Genomic DNA, 25,756 nt, shown 5'->3' with positions numbered 1-25,756 from the left:
TAAGTTCTAGGGGACTGATGACCATAGATGTTAAATCCCATAGTGCTCAGAGCCATTTGAACCATTTTTTTGATACGACTCTGACAGATGACACGAACGTAAGCATCCTGTCTATCACTTGCATCCATTCACGTCCATTGTGAATTCCGACAGACTTGGGCAATTCCAGCAGGATAATGCCACACCCGCACTCCCAGAATTGCTACAGAGTGGACCCAGGAACACTCTTTGGAGTTTAGTGGAAGTGTTTAAACTCAGGAGACATTAATATTATTAACCACATCTAGGATTCCTTGCAAAGTGCTGTTCAGGATAGATCTCCACACCCTCGTACTCTTACGGGTTATCGACAGCCCTGCAGGATTCTTGGAGTCTGTTCCCTCCAGCGCTACTTCAGACATTAGTCCAGTCAATGCCACGTCGTGTTACGGCAGACACTACACGATATTAGGCAAGTGCACCAGTTTCTATGGCTCTTCAGTGTAATTTGTCGTATTTCTCATAGTGCTTTATTAATTCTGATTTCCCAGTTACTAAATTTGTTCTTCCACCTCTTTGTGCATTTCATTTTATGGGAGTGAAAAATTATAAGTGGTCTGTAACTTAGGGGCATTTTACAAGTTGGCTCTGTTGGAGATTTAAAAACAGTTAGTTTCAGAACTACTCAAGTAAAGTTAATTTATTTATGGAGTTTACTCGTCCGTTTCTATTTATACGCTATTTATAAACTTAATCACATTCACGTCTCACTTCCGACATAACAACCTTATTTTTTCGATGGTTACACATATCGAAACGCAGTTTTCGGCAAATGTTAAAGCGTTGATGGGCGCATGTGTTTTTGTTTGGTTAATGTTTTTAACGCTGGTATCACCTCAGATATTGAAGTGAGCTCTTTTTTTTTAATCGAACAGTATACTTTGTGTAACTGCATTCGATAGCTCGTGAGAAGACAATTGTCGTGGTCTTGCGTTTGTTACCGTTGATATTGAAACGTGTTTTAAAAATGTCCTAGAATGTGAGCACGGTGGCCGGAATCGGCATTAGCGGTGCAAAAACACTCAAGCAGGCTCTCGGACCAGGCTGCGTAGTTGTATACCGTAAGGCAGGCATCTGCTACGGAAATAAAGCTTTATTTCCCCTTGAACCAAGTTACGACCTAGATGTAGGTTCAGCTACGAGTGTTGTGTATGGAAATGAGACATTGACTAGAATGTAGCGTAATCTCGAAGGGCTTAGGAAACAATTTCACATTCCTTCATCCTCCCAGATTTACTTGAGCTGAAACAGAGAAATCAGCTGTTCATTCTTTTAAAATAAATAGGTCCTATACTCTAAAAAGCAACTCCTGGATTAAATATGTAAAAGTTAAAAGGAAGATTTAACCTCTCTTCCCCTGTATGTGGCTGTGTGCCTCTTAGAGGTAAAATACATGCTGTCGGATAATTGTCTGTACCTACACTGCTCTAAATTATGTCATATGGGATACATTCGTTGAACTAAACATATTATTGAAAATCTTCTTAATTAAACTTCGTTTCATGCTGAACGTAAGCGCGTAATGAAATTGGTACCAGCTACGTGAGAAACACGCTATCGATTACTTGACTTTGTACTGCAGTTTCGCACACATATTAATGAAATAATTTATTAACAATGATTTGGCGAGCACTCAAATAAAATAATATAAATTTTGTCTTCCAAAAACATAACTTTTTCCCTTATTTAAGCATGTGTGTAAACTGTCAACAAGTGGGTCTTCGACTCCGAAAGCCCGTGTCGATGGCTCAGCATTGAAATCTGCAGCAATTTGCGGAAGGGTTGCGCTTCTGTCACGTTGAACGATTCTCTTCAGTCGTCGTTGGTCCCGTTGTTTTGGCCCCGTTCTTGCAGAATTTTTCACCGGCAGCAGCGAGATTTGATGTTTTACCGGATTCCCGATATTCACGATACACTCGTGAAATGGTCCTACGGGAAAATCCCTATTTTATCGCTACCTTGAAGATGCTGTGTCCCATAGCTTGTGTGCTGACTAAAACACCACGTTCAAACTCACTTAAACCTTGATAACCTGCCATTGTAGCAGGAGCAAACGATCTAACAACTGCGCCAGACACTTGTCTTACATAGGCGTTGCCGACCGTAGCACCGTACTCTGCCTCTTTGCATATCTCTGTATTTGAATATGCATGCGTATACTAATTTCTTTGGCGCTTCAGTGTAGGTGACACAAAAACTTACAATATTCCAAAGAATGTGTGGCTACTCACTCACTTCTAGAAGTGTATGATGAATTTTGTAATGGAAAAAGTCTGGCGTACATGTTCCATGAGGGGAGTGGGTAAGTGCCCTCGCTCTTGCTCCCCCTCCCACCCCCCTCCCCTACCCCCATCTCTCACCCTTTTGCTGACGCGTCTGCGTGTGATATTCGCTCTTGAGGGAAGGGGTAGAAAGAGAACAGTGATCCACGTAAGAGTTCTTCTCTGCTGGGTAATGGGACGTAGACATAGGTTGGCCGGGTCCCATTCTCGAGGTCCTGCGACCTCTGTTTTAGGGCGGTAGCACGCGCTAGGGCGCCGCGCCCTGGGCACACAGACGATATGCATGCACGCACTACTGCGGAGACGGCGCGCCCACCGGCAAATACGCACCTCCCAGTGCGTGACACGCGTGGGTGAACGGGACTGGACTGCGTGGGAGTCGGGCGATAAAAACACGCGTCTGTGATGCGAGGGCGTCGTTTTACTGAAGTGCGTGCCCTTGGAAGAGGCCGAGAGCAGCGCGTGTCTGCCCTACCATCGGCAGATTGGTCTCTCATTATGCGGCGCCCACGTGCAATTAATCCCGTACCTCCACCCTCTCCGCTGCCTTCACTAAATTACGATAAGCGGACGTGCGGCGCTTCTTTAATGAACGCTTTCGCATTTCTCTCCTGATGACAGAGCAGAAGGTGCGGGACCTTAACACACTGGCCGGAATGAGAACTGTTCACCAAAAACACCTTGACAGAACGCTACAACCGTATCATCCATTTCCACGCCTGCAGGTTATGTTGATTAAAATTTCATCCTCTTGCGAATTTATTTTCATATTTTCATTAGAGGAAAAACCCATTCCTACACACAAAGAATAGTGTGACGATACGATGGTTGTTGTTTGTGTCTAACGTTGCTAGAACTGTTCAGTGATAGGCTGTTGTTAACGACCTCTTAGACAAAGGCAAGGAGAGGTGGGCTACAGAGTGGTGCGACAACTGTCATCGTAGGAAAGCTGGACAGGAGCACAAGTGATTGGGGAAGTTCATCACAGTAAACAGAAAAGATGTAAGTTATATTTCGTCAAGTAAACGAAGACTCATTACAAATATTGCACCAAGAAACAGAGTCCAGCTATCACGATGTCAACTATGCAACTATGATGAAGCTTGCTGTACGAAGCACGAACGATCGTGACGTAGCGCAGAGGCTCAAAGTGCGGATGGGTTAGGTGGCTGCCACCCGCTGCCCTATACTGCGGCAGCAGAGAGAGTTCGAAGTCCAGAGCCACTGAAGGCTTCCCTCAACGGGCGCGCACTGTTGGTTGGATCTGCCAACTCACGCGACACCGCTACCGGTTTCAGACGGAAACTTGCAACTCCATTACCAGCTTAGAGGTTCGTGGCATGGTATCGCTACGTGACTACAGAAACCGCAACGCAGAATGCCCAGAGGGTGCACTTATAGCTGTTTCAGACTTTGAGAAAGATAAAACCACTGGCATGAAGGACATGCAGACCCGGAAAGACGCACAGAGAGATAGCTGAAATCCAGGAGTAAGTTAAGCAAAGTGTCACCACGAACCGTCAGATGTACGAGGGGCGTTTGAAAAGTCCGTGCAAAAATAAAAACTATTTACGTGTTTGGGGTAAACCTTTTTTATTTTTTGACATAGACTCCTTTTAGACTTGTAGACTTCGTCCAACGCTGTTCTAATTTGTTAATCCCTTCCAAATAATAGAAGTTGTCCAAGTCTGCAAAATAGCTATTAGTTGCTGCAATCACCTCCTCGTTTGAATAAAATTTTGTCGTGCCAGCCATTTGTTCAAATTGGGGGGTCAAATGTGGAGAATAGGGGGGATGTGAAACGAGCTGGAATCCTATTTCCATTAATTTTGCGACTACAACTTCTGAAGTGTGTGCTGGTGCATTGTCGTGATGGAAATGGACATTTTTGCGGTCCAATCGCCGGCGATTTTCTTGCAGCTCAGTTTTCAGACGGCCCAATATTCACCTGTAATAGTTTTACCCTTTTCCAGATAGTTGATGAGAATCATCCCTTGCGAATCCCAAAAGACAGTCACGATAACCTTTCCTGCGGAAGGAATACTCTTCGCGTTTTTTGGTGCAGATTCTCCCTTGGTAACCCATTGTTTAGTTTGGTGTTTGGTCTCAGGAGTATAGTAATGTAACCATGTTTCATCCACAGTTACGAAACAATGCTTAAAGTCCTGCGGATTCTTCCCGAACAGCTGGAAACCATCCTTGCACACTTCACGTGATTCCGTTTTTGGACAAGCGTGAGCAATTGCAGAATCCATCTTGCAGATAGATTTCTCATGTCCAAATGTTTAAGAAAAATATGATGTACCTGTTCAGTAGAGATGCCCACAGCTCTAGCAATCTCACGCACCTTAACTTTTCTGTCTCCCATCACCATATCATGGGTTTTATCAATGATTCCTGGAGTCATAATCTCCACAGGACGTCCAGAACGTTCAGCATCACTTGTGCCCAAATGGCCACTCCAAAAATTTTGAAACCACTTCTAAACTTCTAATCGAAGTTGCAGAGCCACCATAATGTTTATCAAACTTCTCTTTAGTCTCCTGAGGCGTTTTGCCTTTCATAAAGTGATGTTTAATCACCACACGAAATTCTTTTTCGTCCATTTTTTGACAGTCACTCGACTTCCTTGATTCACACGAACGCCAAACACAAAGAAATAGACCAATATGGCTGAAACTTGGTGTGCGTTCTTTCCAAAGATGCTACTAACTAAACATGACCTCGATAAACCCCGGTGGTGCCAACTCTCGGACTTTGCACAGACTTTGCTAACGCCCCTCGTTAAAGTAAGTTTAGGCGTACGCCAAGGGAGTGTTATAGCAGCAATACTTTTCACAATATACAAAATGAACCACTTCACCGACAGACTTACAGATGTCGTTGTATAAATCAAATCTGAAAAAAGAAGTTTAGTAAGCGTGGGCTCTAAACTGCGTATCTTGCGAGGTGTGAGCACTTTTTCAGTAGAAGAAATGTGTTTCACAGTAGCGAAGATGAGCTAGTGCTCATAGCTCTAAAGATATAAACTCTTATGGTATGACCTAGTAAATAACTTCGGAACTTTTGGCGGATGGTGCTTTGTATAGAGAGGAGTCGCAACACTAGGAAATCGTAGCGAAATGCGGGAAGAGCTGCTGAGGATAGACGCTTGGTGCAGGGAGTCGACCCCTCAAGATAAACAGAAGTAACGTATTGCGCAGCAGTAGGCAGAAATATCCATTACTGCACGATTAGGTCATTTAAAAACGATCACTGAAAGCAGTTACATCTATGAAATATCTAGGAGCAAGCGCACAAAGCGATTTAAAGTGAATCAGTCACGTAAAACTTATCGCAGGTATTAAACTGAGATTTATCGGAAGAGTCCTCGGGAAATGTAGTCCTCCCGCACAGGGGTAGCTCACAAAGCTCTCGTCCGACCAGAACTCGAATATACTCGTTAGTTTGCGATCCGTACCAGTGGGTATTGATAGAGAAATTGAGAAGATCGAAGACGAGCACGTTCATTCGATCAACGCAAAAGCGTCGCGGGGACGTTCAGTCAGCTGCAGTGGCAGACGCTGCAGGAGAGGCTTTCTACATTACATATTGGTTTACTTTTAAAGTTCCGGGATCGGACGTTCCTAGAAGAGTATGCAACATATTGCTTCCTTCTACATATGTCTCTCGAAAAGATCGTGAAGGTTCTCCCTGCGAACTTTTCGCGAGTGGAACGAAAAAAGGGCGAAGTGACACTACACACACAAGGTACCCTCCGCTTGCGGAGTATGGCTGTAGATGTAGATTGCTGGAAACTGGGCTGAGATTTCGAGTTGGTGTGTGGTGTTCACCGCTGACACCGCATCATATGTAACAGACTTGTACGGCCTAGAACCCGAGTGAACTGGAACAGTGATCGGTATTTGTGGTGTTTGTGTTGTGTTTCACTTTCGCTTATTGTTGCTAGATCGGCGCCTACATGCGTATTAATGACCCAGTGAAAGCACACACGAAGCAGTGATTGTGAAGATCCATACGTCTCCTACTCATGCAACTGTGCTGTGGCGAGCTGTCAGATATGACAAAAGTTGTTGAGGGGAGGCTGTATGATCGCCACCATTTAATGAAAAAGGTAACACATTTTTCATATCCTTTATAATAATGGCATCAAATGGCATATTCCAGCAGGATAATGCAAGATGCCTCACTGGAGTTCACATTACCAGCGTCCGGTCCCCTGCTTTAGCACCCTCAGAGCATGCTGGGGATGAGACGGGAAGGTCCAAACTTTCATACCAGTGTGCAGCCACCGATATTCATTAACTGACACAACATGTGTCGATAGTAAACAGTCCCTCATGTAGCCTTTTGTAGGCTGTTTGCTTCTATGCCACAATGAATAGAAAAGTGTATTCGTGCCTCAAACTAATGCTGAAGATAGGCATCACGTTTTAATGGGATGGAACTTTGGTGGTCGCATACCTGTTTTATGGTGAACTTATGCACAAAATTTGATAAATATCAGACTGATGTTCCGTAGTGTAACACTTTCCATTTTCATCAAAGTATCTGAGACACAAAACAACTATCATGCGCCCTTTCGCTACAGTAGTAACTGGGCACATTGCGCCTGACATTCTGTGTCTCTTACAGAATGACAGAAACGGAAATATGAAGTCGGCTTAAAAGCCGTAAATGAACTATTAATAATTTTTTAGTTATTCTAAAATTGGATGTACTTCCAGCTTAGAGGAACACAGTACAAGGCAGAGCGCAGATTCGTCTACAACAAAATAATATGGAGAGAAGGAAAACGTAAGAAAATGCTTTTTCCATTGTTTAGTGTGCATACTGATAGGAACGTGGAATGGGAAGCTCGTATTACGCATCTCCTCAATTCTTAAATTCTGCTAAATTTTTTCTTCGTGTGATATGGTATTTTCGAACAGAATATAAGTAAAATTATATTAAAATAGGTTTTTGTTTTCATTATTATCTCGATAGGATCATTTTTGGAAAGTTGAAATTACGTACTAAATTAGGATCGAACGCAAGAATCTGCTTTTTGGCGAGGAATGTCTTGCCGATTGATGGAAAATAATATTGCGTACTGTGGATAACTGTCATTAACTCGCGGTAAATTGTCTGCATATCTATAGTAGATAATTACTTATAACAAAACGCATCTTGCATCGATAGATAACTTTTCATCAACTCGTTCTGACAGCACGGACACAACATCCACTTAGGCAGTAGCCGAAAATATTCTGGCCAGTATCGAACGGTCCATGTGAATCGAGGCAAGTATCCCTACTGGCACTTCGATATTATTAACAAATAATAAATTATCCAACGTAAAACTAGGCGACGTGCACCGGAAGTCCTTAGAAATCGTCTTCATATATGTTGCTAGAGAAGGAAAACTAAATTTTCTGAAAATGGCGGCTTTGTCCACAAGTATACTGATTAGGATCTGTATATCCTTATATGTAATTATTCTCATTCCAAGCTTTCTTTTTCCATAACAGAGGTTTATAGTCCCGGCAGACAGGCTCTGTCTGTACTGTGTAAGTCTCCGAAAAGAGCATTTTGTAATACTTGAGTAACGCCTTAACGGTATATAAATCCACAGAATCGTCGTGCATCTCTCACTTCGATTGTCTGATTTTCTAATCCAATTCTCTCGGCACCACTTGATTTAATTCGGCTATATTTCACAAACACATTACAACGTCAACGATACTTTCACATTTTGAAAATATCACTATTGCTAATTCAAATTCTAGCGTAAACAGGAATCTGCAGGCTGTTATTTTCAGTAACTCTTGAACACAAGTCAAGGTCGAGCGCGCAACTCCTCCTCGAATGTCGCAATGATTCACCTATAGACATTTTTGAGTGTCGGTGTGACCCACATCAAAAATAACGTAATGTGACTATACTGGAATCGTATACTTATGACTCACATTGTCCGAGGTTGGGGCTTCAAATACCAGTCTGGTCACCAGGAGACATAATTGTCACGCTTTTCCCTAAACCACTGGCAGTAAATGCCGAGCTGCTTCCGTTAAGTAAGGCCTTGCCTACTTGGTTCCACGATCGTTGTCCGTTGCGAACTTGTTTCTGATGACGTCGCACCGATGGGACAGGAACCCACGAGAAATATGGGCCCCCGCAACGAACTTGTGACGTCACACTATTCGCCTTGTGCGCCATATTTCAGGAACTTTTGGCTCTGTGCAAGGCCGACGGAAAATCAGTATGTCAATGAAAAGGTACCCATTAAAGGTCTAACTTTGTCTTGTGTGCTTGCATGTGTTTAAACGCGCAGTTGAGAATAATTAAATCCGTCTGAAGTAGTTACTAGGTCCTGGCGCGAGACGGCAGCTGGCACTCGTAAGACCTGCAGTGTCACGTGATGGGAGGTACGCGCCGCTACCTGTCTGTCACATGCACCTCGGACGTGACGTCACACTCCAACCTTCTTGGAGCAGAGTCGCGGAAGGCGTGCTGCCTCTCGCCGCCAGGTAGGCTCGAGACTATTCAGGGGGAAACGGTGCCAAGGGCAGGACGGTGTCAGCCGGCGCGGCTGATAAGGCAAGCCAGGGAAAAGGGAGCGCTGCGGTGTTTATTGTGGCCATTAGCGCAGGAGGAGTGGGTGTAGCCGCGGCGTGGCGCGGCCGGGCCTAGACGGGCGCAAATATTTGGAGAGCGCGCTGCTACAGGCGCTGGGCGGCGCTGGCTGGAGTCCACTCCACAGCCTCATCTCGCCACGCCTGGGCCCTCGGCCGCCGCTCTCTGCTGCTGATAGCTCGGCCTCATGGCGCCCGAAGAGGCAAGTGTGCCAGCCTTTGAAAGTTCTCCGATAAACAAGCGTAGAGATTCGAAAAATTTATTACTTGCTCGGCTACTGTAATATGATATCAGCAGCGGTCTCAGCAAAAGAAGTCTGATGGCCGAGAATGGTTCAAAATTACTCCTGGTGGAAGTATAGTCACTGTTTTCGGATTTATCGTACAAACATACCGCCGTTTGAGTCTCGTACAGATTCCCGTATGGAGGACATAGTGATAAACATCCCTGGGATTGTGAAGCAGCTGAATGGGTTGAAAATAAATAAATCGCCAGGTCCTGATGGGATTACAATTCGGTTTTACAAATGGTTCAAATGGCTCTGACCACTATGGGACTTAACATCTGTGGTCATCAGTCCCCTAGTACTTAGAACTACTTAAACCCAACTAACCTAAGGACATCACACACATCCATGCCCGCGGCAGGATTCGAACCTGCGACCGTAGCAGTCGCGCGGTTCCGGACTGAGCGCCTAGAACCGCTAGACCACCGCGGCCGGCTCGGTTTTACAGGTCGGATTGAGGGAGGACATAGAAGCAATTCAGAGGTGGGCTGCTAGATTTGTTACTGGTAGGTATGATCATCACGCGGGTGTTATGGAAATCCTTCAGGAACTCTGGTGGGAGTCTCTAGATGAAAGGAGGCGTTCTTTTCGTGAATTGCTACTGAGGAAATTTAGAGAACCAGCATTTGAGGCTGACTGCAGTACAATTTTACTGCCGCCAACTTACATTTTGCGGAAAGACCACAAAGATAAGAGAGATTAGGGCTCGTACAGAGGCATATAGGCAGTCATTTTTCCCTCGTCTGTTTAGGGGTGGAACACGGTGAGAAGGTGCTAGTTGTGGTACGAGGCCGGCCGGAGTGCCAGTGCAGTTCTAGGCGCTACAGTGTGGAGCCGGGCGACCGCCACAGTCGCAGGTTCGAATCCTGCCTCGGGCATGGATCTGTGTGATGTGCTTCGATTAGTTAGGTTTAATTAGTTCTAAGTTCTAGGCGACTGATGACCTCAGAAGTTAAGTCGCATAGTCCTGAGAGCCATTTTTTTGGTACGAGGTTTCCGCCGCCACGCACCGTATGGTGAATTGCGGAGTATGTATGTAGATGTAGATGTACCAACGTAGGGGCAGTCTTCAGTTTCGTCCTCAGCATATGGGCAAAATAAAGTTATCAAGTAGGCAATGTCGCTTATGCACAACAAGACTTCACAGAAATATGAAGTAATGTGAAACAGGTCAGCTATCCGCGCCAACTTGTTTCGTTAGTGCGCAAACGCATCATTCGCCAGTCTTTTGCTTTCTTCCAAATTATGGCGTTCAGTGCGTGGTATGTGCTGAACAGCTGAAGGATTTTACCTTGCAAGAGCCAGCCAGAGGATTAACTTGAATTTCATTTAGGGAAAGCATGGTCTGCTGTAAGGGACACCACTCTGCACCAACAATTTTGGTGTCGTATGGACTCAGATAGTACTCGACAACTCCCTTTAAAATGTGACAAGTTCTCAGGTCCCTCTGCTTTCTCAAACCATATCTGCTAATTTTTATGCATTTCTGCGCTATCCACCATGACCACAAACAAGAGTAACAGAACCGAGGCTACAAAAATGTAAAGACCTCTCACCAAACTTGTACTATTTAAACCGCAAGCCATAGCTGGCAGTTACGGCGCAGTCGGGGAGTCCTCTCGGCGAATGGCAGCAGCCGGCGGTGCAGTAGATACATCTGACACCAGACTGTTGTGGCCGCGTGGTGACCCAACAGTGGCAGAGGAAACGGCTGCGCAAAGGCCAGGATGAGTCACCGCTTCCTTCGTCTGGACGTGCGTTGAGAGTGGTGGGGGTCACTGCAAGCGAGCGTCGACATCTCTGGTTGAATCACACTTTTATTCGTGTTGAGTGCGGAAATGTTGTCGCCGCTGAACGGGTGGCTATTGACCCCGAGGTGACATCGTGAGCCGCACAGCTCAATGAGCAGGTGCGCCTGCGCAGTCGCTTGCATAGGCAGCGTAACTCGTTTATGTAAGCAGGATGACACTATCTGCAGAAACCTTGCGCCACGGGTGATGAATGACAACCCCGTCCAGGTTGCTTGCCGACCTCGGGTCCCGGAATACAGCACAGGGACAGTACTGAAACCGTAGCCCGCTTCATGATCGATGTCGAAGGCATTTGCCCGCCCCGGGTGGTGGTCAGCGAGAAAACGGTCTTTAAGGACGAGACTCTAGTGGTAAGGTAGCAGGCAGCAATCAGTCCGGACTCTAATAGACCTCTCACAAGGCAGCTGGAAGTCTCCAGGAGGCTCAGGAGGTAGTCACCCAACAGGGGACTGGGTGGCGTGAAGATGCCAGGTAGTCTGCATACAATCTTCAGCTCAAGTGGATGCCTCTAGCTTCTGGAGCCTAATTCCACAGTAGGTGGGTGGCTGCATCATCGTCTCAAAGTTCGAGGCTGGCACTGGCGCAATAGCTCGACATTATGTACAGACCAGGATACCGTCAGAGAACTTCCAAGCATACTGATGGTTAGAGTTTATTCATGCGAACCAGGCCGGCTAGTGTTTTCCTGCTACCAGCACTTCACCCCGGAAACAAAAACAAGTTAGCGCCCGCCTACCACCGTGAAGCAATAGTGACTTCATTCGGCCTGCTTTTCTCGTCCACTCAGTTCTTCTGGCTGCTCGGTCGTAGCTGAAAGGTGTCTCAAGTTCGCTTTTGACAACCAGCGGTAGTATACTGAATAATTACTCTTGCACTCTGAACAAGTGTTCTTTCTTCATAGCATGTGATCACTATATAGCAAAACTAATCTCCCGATTTTAGTGTCTCGTTTCCTAATCTAATTCCCTCAGTGTCATCCAATTTAATTCGACAAAATTACATTGTATTTGTTTTGCTTTGCTTTTATTGATGTTCATCTCATATCCTCCTTTCAAGACACAGCCCATTCCGTTGTCATCGTCAAACCACATGGATTTTTTTTTCTACCTGAACATTAATTCCTATTCTAAATTTTTCTTTAGTTTCCTTTACTGCTTGCTCAATGTCCAGGTTGAATAATATCGGGGATAGGTTACAACTCTGTCTCGCTCTCTTCTCAACCATTGCTTTCCTTCCAAGCCCCTCGACTTTTATTACTACCGTCTGGTTTCTGTACAAGTTGTAAATAGCTTTTATCTCGCTGTATTGTAGCCCTGCTACCCTCAGAATTTAAAAGGGAGTTTTTAAGTCCACACTGTCAAAAGTTTTCTCTAAGTTTACAAATGCTATAAACGTAGGTTTTTCTTTCCTTAACGTATCTTCTAAGAGACGTCGTAGTGTCAGTATTACCTCTAATGTTCTTACATTTCTCCGGAATCCAAACTGATCTTCCCCGTTGGCTTCTACCAGTTTTTCCAGTCTGCTGTAAGGGATCCGTGTTAGTATTTTTAAACCATGACTTATTAAACTGGTTGTCCTTTAATATTCACATCGGTCAGCAACTGCTTTCATTAGAATTGGAATTATTATGTTCCTCTTAAAAGTCCGATGGCATTTCATCTTGCACACCAGACGGATGATTTCTTCATGGCTGCTTTTCCCAAGGGTGTCAGTAGTATCGACAAGCGTCTTCTCGCAGAATCAATTTCCCATCTCATTTTCATCTGCGTCCTCCTCCATTTCCGTAATATTGCCCTCAAGTACATCGCCCTTGTATAGACCCTCTATATGCTCCTTCCACATGCTTTCCCTACTTTGCGTAGGGCTGGTTTTCCATCCGAGATCTTGATATTCATGCAGGTGATTCCATTATCTCCAAACGTCTCCTTAATTTTCCTGTACGCAGTATCTATCTTACATCTACTAGGCTTCGTCTTCACATAACGTGAGGATACAATTTTGCTGGAGTTTTCTCTCTCGCAGCCACAGCACCGTACAAAAAGTTGTTTGCAAGAACGGCTTAACCTCAGGGCCGAGGAACGTTCCCAGTGGCTGCGATAAATCATGGCACTAAGAGGCGGAGATTGATTGCTTTCATTAACTTCCCCTGCTGCGACGGAGGTGAGGAACTTTATGTCCTTCACCACACAGCAACAGCGGTCGCAGCGTGAGAAACCCCGTCACTGGCCCCGAGCTTCATTTTGTTTCTGGTCGTTGCCGCTCTGCTATTGTTTCTGTGTAGGAAAGAGCAGAAACAGTTACGACAGACCCTTTACGACTGTGCTTTGTATCTTACGTCATTAAGTTTTCATAGCCAATAAATCTTCCTCAACTTGTATGCTGTTATCCAGCTGACGACCTCACGCCTCCAGCTTTGTTCCTTTCTCGTTTGCTTCTCGGTACTGATGTGTTCTTTGCGCTGGGTTGACACTTTTTGCCCACCGAGCGACACTGTTTGCCATCAGAAAATACATTTCCTGTGCTTTCCTTCTTTATTCTGGCGAACAGTTTCGATTTCCCAGGTGCACATTGTTCCTCCTGTTTCGTAAGCTTTTGTCAGGTGGTCTCTTCTCTTTAGCTGTGCTGGTAAGGCGTTTTCCATCTGCAGTGGACCCCACCTGTCCTCGTTATGGCCAACAAACTGGCAGTATTCTCTCCCACGTTCTGTCAGGTCCTGTTACAATGAGACCTCCTGCTAGACAAATTGGCGGTATTCTCTCCCACGTGTTGTCAGGTCTTGCTAGAATGAGACCTGCTGCTAGACATTAGATTTCATTTACTGCTGTCTGGCGTAATTAACCCCAGACATTCGTTTCATCACAGTTAAGAGGAGTAAGCCTACTACAAGAAACGAAACACAGATGGGAGCTCACAACACTGCTCAAACAACAGTCGTATTAGGATTCAAACAGATGGACTGAAATTTTTAATTACATATACAGTAGGACCCCTCTAATCCGACCTTGGATGGTCCGGCACTCCGGTTAGTCCGACCATGCTGAGGCTCCGAGCCTGTTCCGGCTTGTCACTGACTGGACGCCTGTCGGAACATTGTTGCGGGGTCTATCGCTATGCATATTGTTATACTGTACGTTATTGTGCAGTTTTATCCTTTGGTGGGATTAAAAAACTTCGTTGTTTGCTTTATTCCGTGTTCTCTATCGTACTTATTACTGTAGATTCACTGTGTGTACAGTTGTCTGTTTTCGAACATGCCTGGATTCGAACGTAAACACGTACCTCTCTCACTAAATGAAAAATTAGCAGTGCTAAAAAGTCTGGACGAAGGAGATTCGCTCCAAAAAATTGCAAAGAAAGTGAATGTGGGTGTTACGACAATTAAGGATTGGAGAAAGAATCGGAAAGACATTGACTCCTATACAGTTACGATTGATGGTGAAAATACTCTGAAGAACTGCAAAACATTAAAAAAGCCTAAACCTGAGCTGCTTGATCACACATTGTGGATGTGGTTTTGTCAAGAAAGAAGGAAAGGAACTCCAATATCCGGGCCAATTCTCAAAGAAAAAGCGATAGTTTTGCACAAAAAACTGGAAGCCGAAAGTAAATTTGCTGCCAGTGAAGGCTGGATTGATCCCTGGAAAACTGGTCAAAAATGTATCCCCGACTTTTTTCCAAGTAATTTCTTTTCGTTTTTACTGTAAAAACAATGCATACAGTATAATCATTTATTAGTTTATACATACAGTAGTTTATTTCTTTGTAAAAAAAATACACAGTGCTATAAACATTTTTTAGTTTACAGTATATATCGTTTATACGTTATTATGTACAGTACAGTACTGTAATTTGTGTGTCGTTTTTCCTTTTAAAACCAATACATATTACAGTGTGTGTAGACGTATTTTAGTTAATATACTGTTTAACACTGTGTAAAAAACATCTTTTTATATTACTGTAGACATCTTTTAGTTCTTAAATAGTTTAATTTTTTGTACTAACAGTCTTTTTATATTTTTTGCGATGAATGTTAGATTTTTCGGATAATCCGACCTTTTTCTCGTTCCGACCACAGTCCCGGTCCCGAAGATGACGGATTAGAGGGGTTCTACTGTACGAAGAAGCACGCTGTTTGACAAATGTAATCACACTGAAATAAGTATCACAGGCAGAGAAGATTACACTAGGAAGATGTGGTGCAAAACAGACAGAAAAAGAAGAGAGAAAAACTGAGGAAAACACTGGGCTCTAAAAGAGGCAGTGAGACATCGATGGGAAGTTCTGGGGAAGAACTGTACCGGAGCATGAGGACAATAACAGGAGAAATATGACTGAAAAGAGTTGCGGGGTATGTGATCCGGGTGAATACAGTTAGAATTACGACAAGAGTATGGGAAACAACAGGGGGACAAGAGAAAAGACAGGAAGGAAGTGGGTTGTTGAGCTAAAGGAGGATTGGTCTGTATTGAGGTCAAAGTGGAAGGTACACTCCGACTAATATCGTAGAAGCCAACGACACTGAACCGTACAGGAAAAGGATGCACAGAGTCGGAGCAGACAAGAGAAGAAGACACTGATGATGGCCGAAAAAGAGCAGGAGAACAGAAGAGGAATGATGAAGAGGTATTAGAAGGAGAAATAGCAAATTCAGTCCATGAAGGGGTTACCTGAGGTCCTATGCAAGCCGTAGAAGAAGAAGAAGAAGAAGAAAGAGAAGAGTAAGAGGTAGAAGATGGAGGAGGAAAGTACCAAAGGGTGTGGTTCCACATGCACATAATATAAATTAGGCAGTCGTTGCCCGGTTAACTGGAAATTACAAAGCACAATAAATAAAGAAAGACACCAGATAAAGAGGCGAGCGAAGGAGATTTCGTCTAATACGAGGATAGGCTGAAAAGTAAGGTACACATGCTTGTAGAACAGGAACGAAAACAATAAGGAAGATCAGACAAAAAGTATATTGAAGGCCAGTTCTTAAACTTCAAACTCATATATTTATTTTTCAACATAGTCGCCGTTAAGAATAACACATTTCTCTCAACTGTAACAAGTTGTTTTTCATTCCTTCAATGAAAAATCCTTCTCATTTTTCTCGAATCCAAGACTTGACAACTGCCTTCACCTCATTGTCCACGGTGTAATGATAACCCTTGAGGTCTCTCATGAGTAGAGTAAAAAGTAAAAATCGCAAGGCGCAAGATCGGAGGAGGAAAGAGGGTGCGAAATCATGGAGTCTCTTTAGTTACGTGTGAGGTGTGTGGACTAGAGTTGTCAAATAGTAAGGTTATTGGCACCACGCTGCCTATAATACGACAAATTTACCATCTGAGATATTTTACAGTCTCTCTGTACTGAGAACAATTTGCCGTCGCCCCTCGTACCAGATTATAGGTTACATAAACTCGGTGAGCATCCCAGAACACAGACAAAAGATTTTTTTGTGAGTGATTGTGTTTTGAACTTTCTCGCCTGAGGAGAAAACGGATGTCGATACTGAGCGCGCAGTCTTTCCTCTTCTGGGTCGTAATGATGGATCCATGACTCGTCTCCGGTCACAATATTCAAAAGGAGGTCCTCGTCAAAAGTTGCTCGCAGCATTCCACTCCACGCTGTTTTTCTCTTCTGTGAAACGGCGTTGTAGCCATCGTGCGTGGATTCTACGGTATCCTAATTGTTCAATAATGAAGCCGACACGTTCCTTGGTTATTCCAATATGGTTCACGTTACGGCGATTCGCCCATTTGAATTAAATCGTCAATGATTATGCAATGTTTATCGGCTGTGATAGTGATTGGCCTTCCGCTACCCGTTTCACCAACAATTGTGACTTTTCCAGGCTCGCAACCACGAAATTTTAGTACCCACCGATTTACAGTAGAGCAACCAACAGCATCGTCGCCATAAACAGCCTTTAAACGACGATGAATCTCACTGGGAGTCACATTTTAAGCAGTTAAAAAATTCGATAACAGCAGGCTGTTTTACTCGCGTTGACACAGCAGTAAACACGTCTCCATACTTCCACTACTCAAAATACACTGGTTCAATGCAGTCATTTCTCAGTCACTTAGGTCGCGTTCAACAAGCTAATGTGCGTTACTTTTCAACCTACAAAAATGCCATTCTTTTTATGTTGCTGAGAGTGACATGGATGACCAGGTAACTTGGCGATCAACGTACTTTCGTATTTACTTTAGCTAAACGAGTTACTGCGACTACCGAGAATTAAGATGATTAAAATACGAGGGTTGCCCAGAAAGTGATGCACCGCATTTTCTTTAACAATTCTTTATTGAACATAATGAACGAAAGAATGGTGTGTTATCTACATACCCTGTTTTTCCACGTAATCTCCATTCCGTTCTACGGCCAGCCTCCAGCGTGAAACAGGGGCGTGTACGCATTGTCGGTACCAATCCTTGTCCTGGTGGCGGAACCAGTGCTTCACTGTGTGAATCACCACTTCATCGTCCTCAAAATGTCTTCCATGAATTGCATCCCTTAATAGCCCAAACAAGTGGAAGTCCGAGGGGGGGCTAGGTCAGGCGCGACAGCCGTTGATGGTCTCCCCGACCGCTGCAAACCGCGTAGCTCCGTCGAACCGCCTTCTAATGATCTCACCCTCTGTCCCCAGCGACTATCTGTACTTCTGTCGACAGCAGATGCTCCGTAGACTTTGCACAAGCGTTTGTCAACATTCCCCACAGTTTCTTTCTCTGCAGTGAGAAATTCAATGACGGTACGTTGCTTGTAACGTATATAATCTACAAATGTCATTTTCAAACTGTCCTGCAGCTACCCTATCTGTCGGATGTGACCGAAACGTAGCGCGCTCACTCAGGAAACTTCAAATAATACATACACAATGTTTCGCATTCGTAGCATTGTTTTCGAGTGAGAAAAAAAAAATGCGGTGCATTATTTTCTGGGCAACCCTCGTACTGGCTCATTCGATACTGTTAACCTTCTTTAAGCTACTAAGAGTTAAGCACTCCAATAACCTTCGATACAATGGCACGTGTTGTTCTCTCAGACATCAGTTACACGTGGCTGGCGACTGCTCTTCGCAGGTCCTATTTAAAACCGCTGTTAAAAAAAAGTCAGGGCACCAGTGTGTCATTACTTTTTATGACCAACGTAGCTGGGCCTTTTGCAAGAACTTCAGGAAGTACCATTTCGGGATTTTAGTTCTCCAGGCTCTGGTGACATTTTTCTGACAACTTCATCTTGCAGATAGCATACCTGGAGGTGAAGGCTGGCTTTAATTACACAAAGATTTAATTTTAACGGGAGTCGCCGTGATGGCGGTAACTTGCAACTTATTAATGCCACTGTGTATCAATCGCAAAAATCGGGGAACAATTCCCCATACTTGTGCAATGTCGTTGTATTAAACGGACAACATATCCGTTCACCAACATAAACTTGTGTACATATCTTGATTCGAGTACTCACCTTCTAAAAATCGTAACAAATAATGTTCGGTCGCATGTGGAAAAGGGGTGCTTTAAGTGTAATATCCCCGCAACACTAACTTGAAGAAAGCAGTAAAAACTGTCATGGGAACTAAACTGAAAGCAAAGATTCATTTGAAACTTTTAGATTACTTTTTGGTATTGAATCTAGGCGTGCAAAAAAAAATATATCTGTTACTTGGGGGCTACATTCCTATAAAAATTAATTATGGTAAAAGCGGTTGATCTATGACTCTATGGATCAAATACTTGGAAAAGTACTGCAGCTAGCCGCTTGTGTGTTCGCATGGGTGGGTGGGTAATGACTTACACGGACGGTAAAAAAATGGCATCATCAAAAACTTTATTTAATTGTATGGCTGGGGACCCCCGTCGGGCAGACCGTTCGCCAGGAGCCGGTCTTTCAATTTGACGCCAGTTGGTGACCCGCAGTCAATGAGAATGAAAGGATGATTTATTACAGCATATACTATAGCGATCGCTGGTTCAGGGTGTTATGGGAAATGAGTTTGAATAACTTTAGATAGACAGAGGTAGAGAGTAACTTTAGATTGAGAGATGTATGGAGGACTCTAAAGTCTAAAGACGTGTTGTAGCTGGTGTGTGTGTGTGTGTGTGTGTCTGTGTGTGTTTATCTCGATTTCTCATCAAGCTGCCACCTCTTTGTCAAAATTTGATTCATCTCTGGAGTTCAATTTACGGATTTGTAAAGTCCTTTTGTGAAGCGCAAACTACATTCACTTAAAATTGCAATAACACTGAGATTTATAATAAATTGCGCTAGATCGGATGGACGTCCTCGTCTTATCAGAACAGAACAACCTACGTGCGTGCGTTTAAAACAAATATATTAATAGTGTTGATATCGAATAACAGGAACGTCTGCTTAGTGTACCGAGAAGAGTAATGTCCACTTCTCCATGGATTTCCAGCTCCGTCCCTTCTACAAAAAAAAAAAAAAACTGTACAATTTGATTATCTTCAGATTTGTATCAATAGAATTCCTATATACTCTTCTAGCAGTTTCGTCAAAATTACGAGAACGTTAATTTTTATTTAAGTTCGTTTCAATATCGTAGGTATGTAAATTTTACATTAGGCACTTCAGTACTTACTAATTACATCGGCATATCTAAAAAGCTGTTACTGGAAATAATTTTAGTCAATGAAGAATAGCTATACAAAGTTAAAATAAGTGCACTGCCCGGGAATCGAACCCGGGTCGCAAGAATGGGAATCTTGCATGATACCACTACACCAGCAGTGCCACGTTTTCTAGAATCTAGCCACAATGTATATAACCAGAATGTAACATGTTGTTTTTAGTGTAAGATTATCAATATGTGTTCTAATTTCTTTTTTCTTGTTTTCCAAGAGGTTGTGGCCGTCCGGAGAATCATTATTAAAATGGATGAAGGATATATAAACGTATCGTCGAACGTCAGGAATACATATATTCGTTTGTTCACTCGTATGATTGGACACTAGAATTATGATTTGCCATTCTGCAACATTCTTAAGGACACATCAGACCCTGCTTTAACATCTACTTCTCTAACCTTCTCAAGTGTGGACCATATGTAATATATCCTCCCTTCGTGTTTGCCCTTAAATATACATCTCACTATCAGTCTAGATTTAATGTAAAAGAATACCGTCAGCAGTCAAACCCCAAACTTGCCGGCGTGAAACGGCGTGACGCAGCATATCGAAAGGGAAAAAGTGTGAGGCAAGATTACAAAAAGAAAAAGTCCTTATTCTTTATTTGTTTAATTACTGTATTTGATAACTAAATACTAATTCTTTTGTGATCTTTATGAAATAATATCTACTGCTGGAATAATTTAAGCTACCAACTTACTTTAGGTAAACACCAAAAACGTATCTTTCAGTACAGGGCTATATTTCCTTACCGCTACATAACCCCACTGGCACACCCAGCAAATGAACGTCATTACCCTTCAAATTAATGTAGTACATGATGTAACTGCAAAGCATCTGATAATGGCAACATACTACTTAAACGCGTCGTGCTAATAACATTAGTAAAAAGTGACTGATTTCATAAAAATCGCAGATCTTAAACATTTCCATATTACATGGATACATTGTAAATTCCTTCTAATGTAAGTGATACTCAACTAGTCAAAACTGAAATTCATTGTGTTTGATCTTCTTGGTATCTGTCTCCCATAAAAATGAAACTGAATTTAATTCTAGTCTAAAAAAAGAACAGTTGAACCGCATTTTTACTGTATCTGTCGTATTACATTCTGTATAGACAGCATACCTAATTTCATTTTACCTCTATTTTCAGGTGAGTGGATGAAAAATGAGGCTTGAAGCGCATATATTCCGTGAGTATTGCGATATAAGTAATTACATGGCATTATATGTATCATACATATTGAAATTAGCCCTTTATTGTAACATGAATGTGGTGTCCGATGTTGATACAATTCTGATCGTGTCCATCCGTCTGATATTTCCCAGATAGCCGTGCCCGGCGCCATGTACGTTTTCCGCCTGCCCTCACATGCGTATTGGCGCCGTTATTACGAGCCAATAACCGTCCTCCGTAATGGCTGTCGTAATCGGCGCGGCCGTGATTTAGCGCCCCCCTTCCGGCGCCTGCATGGGAATTCTGAGTGTGCGCGACACGAGCCTGGCGACGCGATCACGCAGTTCAGTCAGCCGCCTCCAGGCGGCACCACTGCAGGCATCAGCGGCCGTTAGTGGCGCGCGGCATTTGCGAAACAGTGCACCCCCGTCTTCCAAACACACACACACACACACACACACACACACACACACACACTTCCGCCCCCTCTCCCGCCCCCCCCCCCCCCCCAACACTCACACACACACCGCGACTGGAAAATAATAATACTTCCAAACACACGCACACACACATCCACCCCCCTCTCCCCCCCCCCCCCCCCCTAACACTCACACACACCGCGACTGGAAAATAACAATACAATGTGTCTTTCGTGCAAATAAACATCCTGGTTTCTTGTTAGACTTTTACACCCGTCTTTTTCTGGCGGATCAGCAACGTTAAAAATTGTATCGTATTTTAATGTCAACCACCCGCCCTACCGTCACGAATCGTTGAACTCTAACGGCCGCCACCCACCCGACCAAGAAATCCAACAGGCAACTCCCACGTGACCAGGAAATCCACCCAGTCCCATTCCGGACCCATTTCCCCAAATCCTCCGTCCTACACGTCTGCAAAACACCCTGGCTCCTTACTTCTCATTTCCAGCAGTTCAGTTCAGTCCAGTAAATTGAAGCGCTATGTTTTTCGTAAAGACTATGGCCAACTGACCATTTTAAAGAGGGCAATAATGACATCTCGTGGAAATCGGGTTTTCTGCCCGATTTCCACGAGATGTCATCAAATCGCCGGGAAAGTTTAAGAGGGCAATAATGTTTTCCTCTAAATTCTCAGCACACAGTCTCATGCTTGAATCTTTTTAAAGTACATATTTTATATTTTAAACTGTTAGAAATAAACAACAAATGAAAAGTGCATTATTTTTTAGCCTGGAGTAAATGTTGCAAATTACAGCAAAAATGTGCCGCGTAAGTGCAAACCTTATTTGAACAGACTACACGGCAACAGCAGCAACCTCTCAGCGACCATAATTCGCGTGCGTGATTAATTTTTTGTAGCGCATGTTTCTTAAACAGTTTTTTGCTAGTGCAATAGTAAGTTGTAGATTTCATCGTCGTCTTACCGTCACCGAGCCTCAAAACAATCGCATGCTTCAATATGATGTCAACATGTAGAGCATAACCAGCAAGCTGTCACATATGTTATCAAAACTAGTGACTTCCGGTTTAGTTCGGATCACAAAAGAACTGCACAGTTGCGGGTGGTTACACATCGATTTAAATTTCATACTCATTTTTGCGTACAGATCTATTATGTCAAATATAGTGTAGTCAGGCGTCCGGTTGTCAAATATATACAAGCCCCACCTGTCCGGATTCTGTTATGTTTTTTAACGATGAAGTAGAGAACGCACAACTAAAGCTTGTTACAAGCCAATGACACGAACGTCCAGTCAAATTTCTCTGAATTTTAAGACTATCATCAGAGACCCATCAAAAACAGATGAAAGAATTTAGAGCAAACGTGAGTAATATGTACGTTATGTCCAAAGACTACTTCACATCTTTGTCCTGCAGATTTAGCACCCAATTAAAGCACTTTCAGTGGATAGCATTGGATGGTATTCCAAAGCGAGAACAAGCAGCAAAACCGACAGATTTTTGCATTGCAAAAACGCAGAGGTGGATGACACTGAATTCTTTAATCAGTAGCAAAATTTCACGAAATTCATGCAACAAAGGAAATGTGGAGTCTGCCCTTTGGAAAGCTTTTTGGCTCATGAAAAGTGGGCAGTTTATTTCGTATCACAGGACAATGAAGAATTTCATTCGGAATTACTGAACTTATCCTGTCAAGAGCAGCACGAAATGGTTTCCAAGAAAAAATAACGTCCTTGATAAAGAGGGTTCAAATGAGAGATATTAATACTTAACTATATTGTTCTTCCTACGTAAGTCTAATTGGAATGACTGAATTCAGTGAATATATATCTTCGTTTTTAATCCCAAAAGACAAGCTAATTATTTTGATACTGAAAAACATTTTCTTTTACATAAATTAGCTGAGGAAGAAGGCTGCGCACTTAAAAAGACAGCATTTTATCCTTATCACAAATGCCAAATTATGAGGTTATTTACTGGTCGTTTCTTAGTTTCTTGCGAGATCAACCTTAAATGTGCCTAAACTGTCATTAGAGTTAAAGCAGCAGTAACTAAATGCGTGTTCAACATAAGCCCACCAAAATTTACTTTTTACTTAGAGAACCATGAATTAGGGGAAAGGTGTCACGTACTGCTTTTGCGTGTTTGTATGTATACATTTTGCGTAGCACATAAATAACGCGGGTTCGATTGCCGGCGGAGTCAGGGATTTTCTCTGCCTCGTGATGGCTGGGTGTTGTGTGTTGTCCTTAGGTTAGTTAGGTTTAAGTAGTTGTAAATTCTAGGGGACTGATGACCTCAGACGTCAAGTCCCGTAGTGCTCAGAGCCATTTGGACCATTTGTTAGGACGACACTTCCTATTGTTTCATTACTCCGCACTTCAGCACACAATCTTCAAGGACGTCCGTAATGATTCTGCTTTGGCCATTAGTATACTTAATTATTATGGCTATTTGTACGCCGGGTGGTATCTCATAACCTCACTTTCACTGTTAGGTACTGGGCGTTATGTTGACGTTTCGTCCATGTGTGAACGCCCCACTGGTTGTCAGTGACGTCGTCTTCCGTTCAGTTGACGTCCAGAGTGAATCAATCTCTAAGGAAGGAAACTGAAAATCGCCACGACGAAAACGACAAACAGAGAAAATTTAAGCATCAGACTACTGCCTCACGCGGTCTCCTACAACTTCTGGCGGCAATACGTGAGTAGCTGGCGATGTAATCAGATTTGGGCCTCCCACGTCCCTCTCAGATAGCGCTGCAAAATGAGACGGATCAAAGCGGAAGTGTCCCGCAGCGTACAAAGGCAGCGTGTGTGTGACCGCCCCCCCCCTTTCCATTATTGCGCCGTGTCGACGGCAGCTGCCTTCGCCCGGCTACCCCCCCCCCCCCCCCCCTCCCGCCACCGCCAACCCTACAGTATCGCCCCAGGAGGCACAGGGATCGCGGAATGCTTTGCGCCGGCACGGACGCCGCTTCCTCCACGGCAGATACTGCCTCCGGGACAAAAGTACCCCCCCCCCCCCAGTTCGATTTGTTTCATCCTTTGCCTCTGCATCTTTCTGTACTTTCAGACTACGCAGCTTGTCGCAGAAGCTGTACTAGTTACACAATATTCTAGTGCAGATAGAAATGGCAAAATTGGGTTTGCCATTAGTTCCCGTTGTGAGGGCTCCTCCGCGCTTCTACTATGAGATAACTTATAAAAACGACTACCAGTTACTAAATTCAAGGCGTTTTTGTGTAACTTGTTATATTGTTACTTGTCATTATCGCTTTAGAACAGCGGCTCAGCATCAGATGGCTGTCTCACAGAGCGAACTGTTAATCAGATGTTAGGTTTTTGCGTGCCATAGTGGCAGTCAACGTATCTTGTTGCCTTGAAGGCTTACATTTTTATCATTTTCCGTGTAACACGCAGTAGTATCATAGTAAATGTATCCCAGTGTTAGGAACACAATGAGAAAAAAAAACAGTAAACAATAGGTAACCATTAGCACTCGTGCAACGAACGCTCTAACTTCATACATACATTTCACCATGTTCTTCACGCAGTCGTAACCTGTCTCTGAAACAGAGGCCTGCTCCATTCCACTGAATATATGCTTGGAAGTCTGTCAATTGCCCCGTTTTTGCGTTTGTTGGACTGTAAGGCCTAAATTCTGTAGCGCTCCTGTGGATTTTCAATGTTGGTTATCGGAGGAAATAAGCCTGAGAAGTTGACACGAGGCAGACAAGCAGGGGAACTGCAGCACCAGGAGGAGCTGTGTGTGTGTGTGTGTGTGTGTGTGTGTGTGTGTGTGTGTCAAAGAGAGAGAGAGAGAGAGAGAGAGAGAATTCGTGTGTGACAGAGATGGGGCGGAGGGAGAGGGAGGGGGGAAGGAAAATCACTGAGTAGTAGTTCGTCGCTCAGAATACACATCTTTGCTAGTACCAATAAAAATGCTTAATAAACGAGCACAAACATATTTGGGAGATAAAGAGCCACTAATTCTCAGTTTCCAAACTAGTAATTGACGGGAAGTTCAGAAAAAATATTAATAGTGCAATTATGGGACTATAAGAGACCAAGATCATACAGGAATATTAAAACGGGCATGTCAGTATCCTCTTAGGGATGGTTTCTTCATCGTGATTGCTTATACTTCTGAAACATCCCCTTAGTAAAATTTATGAATGACAGTGCTGGAAAACCACTTACGTTATTTGATTTTCAAGCAGCTGAGCAAAACTGAACATACTTATACATTTCTATCTTTACTTATTCTGACCAAAAGTAAACTGACACACATTTTTTTTTCAGCGCAACGTAATCTGACTTTCAATAATCTCTACAAAAGAATGGCCCCTGACTCACAATAAGCAATACCTTTCATGAATCACTTACCTCGCAAAAATCCTCGTTACTCAAACTACTGCAATACAGCGAGCGCCACTACTGCCAGCTAAATAAAAGATTCTAA

General features: G+C 43.5%; 1 protein-coding gene and 1 non-coding gene across 2 annotated transcripts in view; one reads left to right on the top strand and one right to left on the bottom strand.

Moving 5' to 3' along the window:
- LOC126334820 (uncharacterized) overlaps nucleotides 1-25,756 on the top strand; it is a 1,262,774-nt gene that overhangs the window by 655,423 nt on the left and 581,595 nt on the right. The window lies entirely within an intron of this gene.
- On the bottom strand, nucleotides 19,705-19,775 carry Trnag-ccc (transfer RNA glycine (anticodon CCC)). Its single transcript has one exon. It is a non-coding gene; the product is annotated as a tRNA-Gly (tRNA).

This window comes from Schistocerca gregaria, chromosome 2, assembly GCF_023897955.1.
Source record: "Schistocerca gregaria isolate iqSchGreg1 chromosome 2, iqSchGreg1.2, whole genome shotgun sequence".
NCBI lineage: Eukaryota > Metazoa > Arthropoda > Insecta > Orthoptera > Acrididae > Schistocerca > Schistocerca gregaria.
The sequence above is the reverse complement of the archived record's forward strand: the minus strand, read 5'-3'. Positions and strand labels throughout refer to the sequence as shown.